The sequence below is a fragment of the Salvelinus sp. IW2-2015 genome, unplaced genomic scaffold (assembly GCF_002910315.2).
Source record: "Salvelinus sp. IW2-2015 unplaced genomic scaffold, ASM291031v2 Un_scaffold1890, whole genome shotgun sequence".
In the NCBI taxonomy this organism is placed as follows: Eukaryota; Metazoa; Chordata; class Actinopteri; order Salmoniformes; family Salmonidae; genus Salvelinus; species Salvelinus sp. IW2-2015.
The window spans coordinates 167,909-181,009 of NW_019943252.1; the positions used below are offsets into that span (position 1 = coordinate 167,909).

General features: G+C 42.0%; 2 long non-coding RNA genes across 2 annotated transcripts in view; one reads left to right on the top strand and one right to left on the bottom strand.

Moving 5' to 3' along the window:
• The window catches only part of LOC139024795 (uncharacterized), an 8,874-nt gene extending 7,922 nt beyond the window's left edge, over nucleotides 1–952 (bottom strand). Inside the window, exon 1 of the long non-coding RNA XR_011476154.1 lies at nucleotides 10–952. This is a non-coding gene — a long non-coding RNA (uncharacterized lncRNA). The remainder of the gene's footprint in view (nucleotides 1–9) is intronic.
• A 9,535-nt stretch (nucleotides 953–10,487) lies between these two features.
• Nucleotides 10,488–11,221, top strand: LOC139024796 (uncharacterized). Its single transcript, XR_011476155.1, has 4 exons — nucleotides 10,488–10,577; nucleotides 10,731–10,809; nucleotides 10,923–10,991; nucleotides 11,031–11,221. It is a non-coding gene; the product is annotated as an uncharacterized lncRNA (long non-coding RNA).
• Nucleotides 11,222–13,101: the final 1,880 nt, after the last annotated feature.

Consider the following 13,101-nt stretch of genomic DNA (forward strand, 5'->3'; position numbering starts at 1 on the left):
TCATCTCACAACCGGGACGTGCAGATAAACTAAGATGTACGAAACAAAATGTTGATTTTTAGAAATACCTGTTATGATAATTAGCGTAGCAGGTGCCTGGAATGTAGCTGGCTACACTGCCTCTCTCTATCAAGCTACTGTTACACCATCTCTCCACTTCACTCTGTTGGCATGATAACAAACAAATAAAACAATTGTGCCGATTCGTTACTTCTTGTAATGCCAGCCCAAATGCTTTTATTTGTACAATCCTCCTTTTATTTGTTAGAGTTAGTGTTTATTTACATTTTCTTTCTTCAATATTTACAAAACATGAGATCTGGGTAAAGTGGGTAGGTAACTATACTTTCCTGGCATGGCATGTAGGTGTAGAGTATTATACCAGTGATGAACACATCACTGCTCACATGGAATTGCCACATATCCTTTATTCATACTGTAATAATGTTAACATAGGTTTATAGTCTACTCTAGCTGCGCTGTGCTCATAGACACACTTAGAAACGTCACATATCAACTACTGGACTGTGATTGAAGGATGCTCATGCTGCATCTATTTTATTCAGCTGAACATGAGAAATATTGTAATTCAAGTTGAGAGGAGATAGAGAAAGAAAGAAACAGACAGACAGGCAGACAGACACACAGACAGGCAGACACAGAAAGACAGACAGACAGACAGACGGGCTGGCATAAAGATACAGAGTTATAAATATTATTATCATGGGTTATAAGAATCCAATCCATTCAGTGAGAATGTTCTTCCATTAAGAACCGCTATGCATGGCCTCTGTAGGCTAAGTGTACTCAACGACAACCCACATAGAAGAAGCTATTTGTTCATTTAATGTGTCTGACTGACACATTGTCAAGGTCAACGTCTCAGAGAGATGAGGGTCCTTTTCCGGTCATCTGGCGTCGCTCAGCTGAAGAGAGAAAATACATTTAAGCACATCTATGTTCTTGAAGGTGCCCTCAGCTCCCAGAAAAATGAGACTTGGCTCCACAAAGTCATGTATTCCTTGTTATAACAACATAGTCATTTTGCATCCCAAAAGCACCCATATCCTAGTTAGTGCACTAATTTTGACCACAGATGGTCAAAGGTAGTGCGCTATATAGGGAATAGGGTGCCATTTGGGAGACATCACCATCAGTCCACATTCAATATTGACATCCACAACTCGGGAGTGGCTATGGCAGCTAAAACAGTCAATTGACTGAGCCTCAGAACTCATTCTGGCTATCCTGTGCTCATGGGACTCAGATTAGGTGGATCAACTCCAACCAGATAGACCCGAAATGTTCATCATTCAAGATTGTCTGTATAATCTTTAGGATTACCATCAATTATTACCTAATGGATATCACAGAATCAGTCAAGTCATATAAAGCTGATGTTCTACATTATGAGCAGACACTGTTTCAGTGACAATTAGGGTTAAGTGCCTTGCTCAAGGGCACAACAAATTTTTCATCCCTACTGTACAGGGATTCAACCAGTGACTTTTTGGTTACTGGCCCAAACACTCTTAACCCACTAGGCTACCTACCGGCTACAAAATCACATCTATAAAAAGACATCTTGAAATCATAAAAAATAAATAAATATAATTTTAAGTAGATTAAAAAGGTGCTAAGATGTTATAATAGGAATGTGATAATAATGTTACTATTGAACAGTACATAGACCTACATTCCAGGTAACAGTTTGTTAAAGAAACAGCAGGGGGCGGTACAGAGCATAAACAAACCATCAAGAGTCATCCTGAGCATTCCATTGACAGCCCGATTTAACAAAAAAACGGACCCTTACCTTAACCCCAACCTCAACCCCTAACCTTTACCTCATTTTAAACCATTTAAAAAAATGAAATAACGGTTTTATTTCAGACACATGCCCTTAGTTTTCCCGAGGCATCCCAGGCTGAGGAAAGCAGTTTGAAAGGGGCAATCTGTGTGATTGGTACACTCCATTTTGGACTTTTAATTAATGATATACTCGTTGATTCTTGAAGAATATAACTTCTTAAATGAGCTTTGAGGCATATCTGTCATAAACCCATCAGAACCTAAAATATCAGCTAGTTTTTACTCTCAATGTTAGTAAAACAATGCATTGTAAATCAAAAACAGTCAAAATGTAAATACTGATCATTTTGATATCATGGATGGTCAGTCCTTCATTTTGATATCATGGATGGGTCAGTCCTTACATCCAGTAGCTTGGTCTATGAATTTGAGGCGTGGTTTAATTTCTGCCAGCTCCATCCCCCAGATGGTGTATACCACAAAACAGTGGAGGGGTAACCGCTATGTTTATTTGCTGATTGCTTCTTAATCCATTCCACTGCTCCCTCCACATAACTGCATTAACTTTCCTGTCTGTAATCCAGTCAGTGACTGCAGACCAAAGGCATTTGTGTCTGTCAGGCAAGACGTTCAAATGTCAAACCAGCGGACTCTACCCTTATCACTCCTTCTCACACGGTCTCCATCCCTTCGTCTCTCTCTCTCTCTTTCAGGACACATGCACACAGACTGACACACACTGAACACAGGACTGCACACAGACTGCACACAGACTGCACACCACACTCTCTCGCTCTCCCATACTTATTTTATGCACACACAGACAATCCTCCTTCCTTTCCTCCTCCCTCTCTCAAGCTTGGCAGGGGCAAGGACACAGACTCCCTTGGTGTTCCTGATGGCTCGTTGTCAAGAGCTCTACTGTGGTTTCAGCCCTTGTCAGAATGAAACACATTGAGCACCGAGCACACCCAAGTGCACTATTATGTGGACCGTGGTCAAAAGTAGTGCACTATATAGGTGAACAGGATGCCATTTTGAATGCAGCCTGTGTGTCATTGACTTCCCCATGCGTGACTTTGTGCTCTCACTAAACAGGAACTGCAAACACAAATATGTTTGGCACACAAAACAGCAGCAGCGAGATTTGGTTGTTAACTCTGAGATTGGACTATGTTCAGTCTTATCCCTCAGAGGAATGGGTGTTTTATAGGCTGAAGTGGTCCTAGATAACACCAGGGTTGTAGGTTCCCACTGGGGTTACCCATATGAGAATGTATGCACGGACTACTTGAAGCCACTATGGATAGTCTGCTAAATGGAATATATTATTAGGCTATATTATATTATTACTAAGTAGCAGATATTAACAGCCCAGTAAGCAACATGTTAAATCAAGACTGTTTCAGGCCTTATCGGGAGTAAAGCTTGCCAACGTGTTATTTGTTGTGCATTAAGGATGGACTAACCTGGGGTGTATTCATTAGTCGCAGACCATAGCAAAAAGTTTGGCTTGTTTCAAAACGTTTTGCAACGGAAACTGTTTACTCAGTAAGGGGAGTGTATGACTGCACACTTCGAAAGAAGGGTAGAGGACCTTCAAGGCCAGAGGGAGCATCACAAATGGTGCCTTATTCCCTAGTGCACTACTTCTGACCAGGGTGAGCCCGAGGGTGCCATTTGGGACAAGGAGAGAATGGCAGAGAGATCAAGGTCCCGGGGTAATCTATAACGCAGGTCTAACTAGCTACCTACTTAACTCCTCACTGATAGACTAGCTGCATCTTACAGTACACAAACACACTTTCCCCATTACGTGAGCCAATTCAATAAGAATCTGTTAAATAACCTCAAAGTTAACAATTATTATTTAGTCTCTTGCTTGCCTGTAATATCAGTTATTCTCGGCTCAAAAGGCCTACTCTGTACCTCCGTCTTAGTTGTTTTCTTGTTGTTGAGGCTATTGGAGTGGAAACAGTAGCCAGGACGGACAAAGCCTACACAACACCACCAGTCAGCCAGTCTGTCAACGAGCCAGTCAGTCAGTCAGCCAGTGTAAACTGATCCAGGGAATTGTATCCAGCAGCACCATTGAGCTCCGCTAGTCAGCTCACAGATAGGGAGGGTGAGGGCTGCTGCTGCACCTACATAAACAGATTGTGTCTCAAATGGCACCCTATTCCCTATATAGTGCACTACTATTGACCACTGCACTGCACTGAATATACATTTACGTCAATGGAAAATGTGAACTACAATCCCAACTCTGTGTTTTAACGTTTAGAAACGTCAATCTTTCATCAGCGAGAAAGAATCCCTTAAAGAAATGTAAAAAACACTAGCAGTTTAGCACAGATCTGTACAGCTATGGGCGCCTCGGCCTCCATCCAACAAAACTACACTTCTGCTACACTTCCCGAGTTACGCTTACACTAGGTAGCTCATTTGCAGTAACATGCAGAAATGTCCGTTGGAACACTAACCCTATTAAAGGTGTGTATCAATTTAACATGATTTCTCGCCGATATGAAAGGTAAAACCAAAACCATACCGCAAGCAATGCGTGTTAATGTCCAGCCCGAGGGTCAGGGCTCTTATTAACAAAACGTCCCCCTACAGAAGACGTCTTTCTTCAATGACTCTTATGTGTAATGTACTGTAATGGAACAGAGAGTCATTACGGGCTAGTGTTGTTCTAACTAGCTAGATAAACCACTTGACTTTGATACCCTGTAGTAGTGGGAAATGAAGTTGATGTCTGTTGACAGTGAGATGACAACCCTGAGCTATGAGAAAAAGGTCACGATGAGAAAATATGTAACTATCGAACTTGTTGAGAAACAAATACATTCTTGCTAGCTACTAATGTTAGCTAGCTTTGAAACAACAACAGACCCATTTGAGATTAGGCAGGTGTCTTAAACTGGCAGGCTAACTAATGCTGTGATTAGATATCTAGCTAGTAAACTAKATACGTAGATCTTAATAGTTAACGTTAGCCAGTTAACTGTGAGCATAAATGAGACAAAMGTATTTGCTTTTGAAAACACCAGAAATGTTTGCTTTAACTACCTCTGGTCCAAGGGCCTACGTCGGATGCAGCCCATATTGCAGATCCAGCGCATTCGCATGAGCTAGTGTGGCGGTAGATATAGCACTTCGTCAGYACTTCAGCAACATATTTACTTAAAGTAGCTATATTGAAGCCAGTCAATAAACAACATCGTCTGGGAAAAAATCATTGATGGATGAATTGAAAGATTCAGGCCATTGAAGAAGGCTCTTGCTGCATAATGCCACACGTAATGCCCAGGACCAGAGCTAAGAACTAGCTCGCTAATAGCTACTTGGCTAGCTATTTCCCTCTTACCTTCAGATGTTGTAGCTATGGCATGTTCATCTCACAACCGGGACGTGCAGATAAACTAAGATGTACGAAACAAAATGTTGATTTTGAGTATCTGTTATGATAATTAGCGTAGCAGGTGCCTGGAATGTAGCTAGCTACACTGCCTCTCTCTATCAAGCTACTGTTACACCATCTCTCCACTTCACTCTGTTGGCATGATAACAAACAAATAAAACAATTGTGCCGATTCGTTACTTCTTGTAATGCCAGCCCAAATGCTTTTATTTGTACAATCCTCCTTTTATTTGTTTAGAGTTAGTGTTTATTTACATTTTCTTTCTTCAATATTTACAAAACATGAGATCTGGGTAAAGTGGGTAGGTAACTATACTTTCCTGGCATGGCATGTAGGTGTAGAGTATATACCAGTGATGAACACATCACTGCTCACATGGAATTGCCACATATCCTTTRTTCATACTGTAATAATGTTAACATAGGTTATAGYCTACTCYAGCTGYGCTGTGCTCATAGACACACYTAGAAACGTCACATATCAACTACTGGACTGTGATTGAAGGATGCTCATGCTGCATCTATTTTATTCAGCTGAACATGAGAAATATTGTAATTCAAGTTGAGAGGGAGATAGAGAAAGAAGGAAACAGACAGACAGGCAGACACAGACAGGCAGACAGACACACAGACAGGCAGACACAGACAGACAGACGGGCTGGCATAAAGATACAGAGTTATAAATATTATTATCATGGGTTATAAGAATCCAATCCATTCAGTGAGAATGTTCTTCCAWTAAGAMCCGCTMTGCATGGCCTCTGTAGGCTAAGTGKACTCAACGACACCCACATAGAAGAAGCTATTTGTCATTTAATGTGTCTGACTRACACATTGTCAAGGTCAACGTCTCAGAGAGATGAGGGTCCTTTTCCGGTCATCTGGCGTCGCTCAGCTGAAGAGAGAAAATACATTTAAGCACATCTATGTTCTTGAAGGTGCCCTCAGCTCCCAGAAAATGAGACTTGGCTCCACAAGTCATGTATTCCTTGTTATAACAACATAGTCATTTTGCATCCCAAATAGCACCCATATCCCTATGTAGTGCACNACACATTGTCAAGGTCAACGTCTCAGAGAGATGAGGGTCCTTTTCCGGTCATCTGGCGTCGCTCAGCTGAAGAGAGAAAATACATTTAAGCACATCTATGTTCTTGAAGGTGCCCTCAGCTCCCAGAAAATGAGACTTGGCTCCACAAGTCATGTATTCCTTGTTATAACAACATAGTCATTTTGCATCCCAAATAGCACCCATATCCCTATGTAGTGCACWAATTTTGACCACAGATGGTCAAAGGTAGTGCGCTATATAGGGAATAGGGTGCCATTTGGGAGACATCAGTCCACATTCAATATTGACATCCACAACTCTGGAGCCTACTATGGCAGCATTACACAGTCATTGACTGAGCCTCAGAACTCATTCTGGCTATCTGTGCTCATGGGACTCAGATTAGGTCGAGCAATCACTCCAACCAGATTAGATTTACTGAGTAATGTTCAATCATGTCAGATCGTCTGTATAATCTTTTAGGATTACATCACATTATTACCAATGGATATCATAGAATCAGTCAAGTCATATAACAGCTGATGTTTCTACATTATGAAGCAGACACTGTTTCAGTGACAATTAGGGTTAAGTGCCTTGCTCAAGGGTACATCAACAGATTTTTCACCTAGTCTGTACAGGGATTCAAACCAGTGACTTTTTGGTTACTGGCCCAACACTCTTAACCACTAGGCTACCTACCGCTACAAAATCACATCTATAAAAAGACATCTTGAAATCATAAAAAATAAATAAATATAATTTTAAGTAGATTAAAAAGGTGCTAGATCTTATTAATAGGAATGTGATAATAATGTTACTATTGAACAGTACATAGRCCTACATTCCAGTGGTAACAGTTTGTTAAAGAAACAGCAGGGGGCGGTACAGAGCATAAACAAACCATCAAGAGAGTCATCCTGAGCATTCCATTGACAGCCCGAATTAACAAAAACGGACCCTTACCTTAACCCCTAACCTTTACCTMATTTTAACCATTTTTTAAAATTAAATAACGGTTTTATGTCAGACACATGCCCTTAGTTTCTCCCGAGGCATCCCAGGCTGAGGAAAGCAGTTTGAAAGGGGCAATCTGTGACTGGTACACTCCATTTTGTACTTTTAAATGAATGATACTACCCGTTGATTTTTGAAGAATATAACTTCTAAATGAGCTTATGAGTTCATCTGTCATAACCCATCAGAACCTAAAATATCAGCTAGTTTTACTCAATTGTTAGTAAACAATGCAATTGTAAATCAAAACAGTCAAAATTTAAATACTGATCATTTTGATATCATGGATGGTCAGTCCTTTCATTTTGATATCATGGATGGTCAGTCCTTTCATTTTGATATCATGGATGGTCAGTCCTTACATCCATAGCTTGGTCTATGAATTTGAGCGTGGTTACATTTCTGCAGCTCCATCCCTCAGATGTGTATTACCAAAACAGTGGAGGGGTTAACCGCTATGTTATTGCTGACTGCTTCTTTAATCCATTCCACTGCTCCTCCACATAACTGCATAACTTCCTGTCTGTAATCACTCAGTGACTGCGACAAAGGCATTTGTGTCTGTCAGGCAAGACGTCAAATGTCAAACCAGAGGACTCTACCCTATCTCTCCTTCTCACACGGTCTCCATCCCTTCGTCTCTCTCTCTCTTTCTCACACATGCACACAGACTGCACACACACACACTCTCTCGCTCTCCCATACTTATTTTATGCACACACAATCTCCTTTCTTTCTGTCTCCCTCTCTCAGCTTGGCAGGGGCAGGACACAGTCTCCCTTGTTTTCCTTGATGGCTCGTTGTCAAGAGCTCCATACTGTGGTTCAGCCCTGTCAGAATGAAACACATTGAGCACCGGCACATTCCAAGATGACACGTTTATTGGTCTACAAAGTAGTTGTTTTAACTAAAGCCTGAGAAAGGAAAATGTTTGAAGAGGAAGAGAGCACAACTAGTGGAATTACTCCTTTAATGAACACAAACAAAACATGCTCTAATGCAMAATGTTAACATTCTCCATGAATGACTCAACTTGGTGTCATTCAGTTAGGAAATAGTGTATAATAAGTCTGCGTGTCCCAAATAACACACTAGTCCCTACATAGTGCACTACATTTGACCAGTTGAAAGTAGTGCTCTATATAAAGGAATAGATTGCCCTTTGGGACGAAGACAAAGAGTTGTATTGCTCCTGTGGGACTGGTTATATGCAGGATCCTCTGTTGAAAACCCAGAATAGAGAAGGAACCTGTTAACCAGGGATCTTCTTTCCTGAGTCAGTCAGTCAGACAACACTAGCTACATCAGACACAAACAACCCTTTTACATGTTGTAGCAGACAGGCTTCTTTTACACTTCACAACTGGATTTGGTCAAACTTCTCATCCTAAATCCTATATCCTCATCTGATGTCAATTGGTGAGAGAACAACTTGGTCAAACCTAACTGTATAGATAGTCTTGTAATTCAAAAGCATTCATMTTTTAATATTTAATTTAACAGGCACTGTTTAAAAAAAAGAAGAACATTTCCTTGTTCTTGACTCTTGATAAATGAAAAGGGAAACCCGATTGTACACACACATCAACAACAGCACAACCTAACCTACATAGGACACTCCATAATAACTACAGTTTGCTTTTCCCAAAAAGCAATAATAATAACTGCATCCCAAATGGCACCCTATTCCCTATGTACCGTAGTGCACTACTTTGAACCAGGGCCCATAGAGCTCTGGTCAAAAGAAGTGTCACTTGTAAGGAATAGGGTACCATTTGGTACATAACCATTGACTTGGTCCTTTTCCTTACAACAACAGTTTAATGCTTCACTAGGCTATAACACAGCTGGTAGAAAGAACAAAAAGACATCTCACATGTTTTGTAAAGTCTAAAAACAAAAACTAGGAAAACCTATAATCTTGGCTTCTCAGATATACAATATGCTCAGATAGTACTTGTATTCAACAACCAGACCGGGGTTCAATTACTACTTGAAATCTTTCAAAAACGTTCAGAGTTTGCTCTAGTCTAGTMTGCCTGGAGTGCCTGATGGSCGWGGCTTGCAGTCCTTGTGACTATTCTATTGGTTCCATTGTGCCAGTCAAGCTCAATCAAGCCAAGATAAARTATTTGAAATGATATCAAATAGTATTTCAACCCAGGTCTGTCAACAACACAARCGTACCGAAACGCTTTGCCTATAAAGCACTTATAGACACATTTTCTCATGTAAAAACCAAGGCCATGTTCAAAATATGTACAAAGTCCGAAGGCATGTTAACATCATCAGATTACAATCGGGGAGCAATGACATTCAGTTCAAACCAAAAGTCTTATTTTTATAAAGTCTTACAWGTTTTYCYGCTGTTTTTCTGAGGCCATTGTAGGTCAGAGTGGGTTGAATGGTATTTGTGTTGTGGCAGGCTGCAGCTGTAGACCCAAGGGCTGAGTTCAATCAAACACGCACTGCAGGTATTTCACATTGTGGAAAAGTCCTACTAGCTCCTTCTGTTCCAGCAATACACCATCTCATTAAATCCAATAACAGTAACCCATTTAATCAAATCCAAACTTGATTTCTTCCAATTAGCATTGACTGATTAATCAGTATTTATGCAGTTTTTTAATGGCAAAAGACCAATGTAAAGTTTTTTCTGTACTGCAATGTTTGCTTGAATGCAGTCCTATTAGAGGATTATGGATCATGAGACACCAGAGTTACAAAACAAAGCCTTTCTAGGGGCTTAGTCACAGGGATGCACCATTTTACTAGACCGTTGCAGATAGAGATATGAAGTATAGACTGGTTACCATTCCTATTTCACATTACAGACAGTCATGATGTTCTAACCAATGTATTTCTATGTTAACGTTGTTGTGCCCCTCCGGAATAAGCCCCCGCCCCATGTTGTGAATCAGGAAGTGTTTGTGTTATCTCTCCCCCCGTTCTTCCTGATATACAGCCCACGTGAAGTGAGTGACCTCTCAAGTTGACCCCTGGACCACAACTGACAGGCTGAACCACAGGGAGATGCTAGAGTGACATGTAACAGGCTGAACACAGGAGAGATGCTAGAGTGACATGTAACAGGCTGAACCACAGGAAGATGCTAGAGTGACATGTAACAGGCTGAACCACAGGAGAGATGCTAGAGTGACATGTAACAGGCTGAACCACAGGAGAGATGCTAGAGTGACATGTAACAGGCTGAACCACAGGAGAGATGCTAGAGTGACATGTAAGCAGGCTGAACCACAGGAGAGATCTAGAGTGACATGTAAAGGGCTGAACCACAGGAAGATGCTAGAGTGACATGTAACAGGCTGACCACAGGAGAGATGCTAGAGTGACATGTAACAGGCTGACCCACCAGGGAGAGATCCTAGAGTGAATGTACAGGGCTGAACCACAGAGAGATGCTAGAGTGACATGTAACAGGCTGAACCACAGGAGAGATGCTAGAGTGACATGTAACAGGCTGAACCACAGGAGAGATGCTAGAGTGACATGTAACAGGCTGAACCACAGAGGAGAGATGCTAGATGTGACATGTAAAGGCTGAACACAGGAGAGATGCTAGTGACATGTAACAGGCTGAACCACAGGAGGATGCAGATGACATGTAACAGGCTGAACCACAGGAGAGATGCTAGAGTGACATGTAAAAGGCTGAACCACAGGAGAGTGCTTAAGTGACATGTAACAGGCTGAACCACAGGAGAGTATGCTAGAGTGACATGTAACAGGCTGAACCACAGGAGAGATGCTAGAGTGAATGTAACAGGCTGAACCACAGGAAGATGCTAGCAGTGACATGTAACAGGCCTGAACCAACAGGTCGAGATACTAGAGTGACATTTCCACTACTACAGCCAGAAGTTGTGTTCACTAGGGATGGTTTCCCACTCACTACAGCCAGAAGTTGTGGTTTCACTAGGGATGGTTTCCACTCACTACAGCCAGAAGTTGTGGTTTCACGAGGGATGGTTTCCACTCACTACAGCCAGAAGTTGTGGTTTCACTAGGGATGGTTTCCAACTCACTACAGCAGAAGTTGTGGTTTCACGGGGATGGTTCCAACTCACTACAGCCAGAAGTTGTGGTTTCACTAGGGATGGTTTCCAACTCACTACAGCCAGAAGTTGTGGTTTCACTAGGGATGGTTTCCCATCACTACGCCAGAAGTGTGGTTTACTAGGATGGTTTCCAACTCACTACAGCCAGAAGTTGTGGTTTCACTAGGGATGGTTTCCAACTCACTACAGCCAGAAGTTGTGGTTTCACGAGGGATGGTTTCCAACTCACTACAGCCAGACAGCATGACAATACGAATCGAGCCACCGAAACACCCAGACTCAGCCTAAATACACATTAATGATACAATACGATTGAGGTCAGTGCATTGGCGGTGTCTTAACAAACTCTCTCTCTGCTTCCCTATTGGCCCTTCCTAACTAGCACCGGATAAAGAGTTTCCCTTATGGAAAATTGTAAGGTGCCTTCATTGCAAAACAAAATAAAGTTCTCATATCTTTAGTACACCTCAGGAACAACCCTCGTTGTGACCATCCAGGAGAAAAGACAGGAGGAGGAAGTATATTCTCTCTTACGCAGAAAAGAACAGACCTGTGCAATATGTAAGCGCCTACTGAACACTGTCCTGCATCCCACCGCAGAATATTCGTCCATCGGATTGTCCTAGCTGTAATCGATGTTCCATGAGACCGAACGTCTAATATAGCAACACACATTCATTACCAACCCATATCACCTATCCCCCCATGCCTGAACATGTGATGGGCACTTGATAACAGGGTCTCAGTCATGCAGTGGACCTAATCTGGGCCAAAACGCAAGGAAGGGTCCATTTGAAGCACATGTACAGGGGTAAAACGAAGGATGGGACCCATTTGAAGGCACTTAAAGGGGTAAACGCAAGGGATGGGACCATTTGAAGGCAGCATTTACAGGGGTAAACAAGGAATGGGATTATTTGAGATTTAGCAGGGGTAAAACAAGGAAGGGTCCATATTGAAGGCAATCTTGAAGGGGGTAAACCAACGGAAGGGTCCATTTGACACGACATCCTTACAGGGGTAACCAAGGAAGGGTTCCATTTGAAACGCATCCTTACAGAGGGTGAAATCGCAAGGAAGGGTCCATTTGGGAAGCATCTTAAGGGCGTAACACCAAGGAAGGGTCCATTTGAAGCATCTTACAGGGGTAAATCCAAGGAAAGGGTCAATTGAAGAGATCTTACAGGGGTAAAAAACCACCAACCGGATAGGGATCCATCTTGAGCATCTTCACAGGGCGTAGGAACCGCCAGGCAAGGGTCCCATTTGAAGGACACTGTAAGCAGAGGGATGTCATGAACTCACAGCAAAGAAATAAAAACCAACAACCACACCTCAAGCCATTACAAAGTTATCATAGACTTAAAGGGTGCTAGACGACTCACCATTAATCCCATTTCCCCGTAACATTGGAGGGAGAGCTCTAGCACAATACGTGAGGACCTTTACTTGTCTGTTTTGGTCCTGCCAGCTTCAAACAAGCTGGAAATGCAGTATAATGTTTTATTATATTAAACATATGTTTTAGCTACAACCCTCAAACTCAACACTCGACCTCAAAGCCCGTTTCCACTCGCTTTTTTCTGGGGGGACACCCAGGTGGTGATATTGAATGAATCAGGATAGAACAGAAAACGCGAGCAAGGCTCTGGACTCGTCATAGAGTCAGAGTTTAATACCACTCCCTAAGACCTATTCGATGGCTTGTTTTCTCAGCA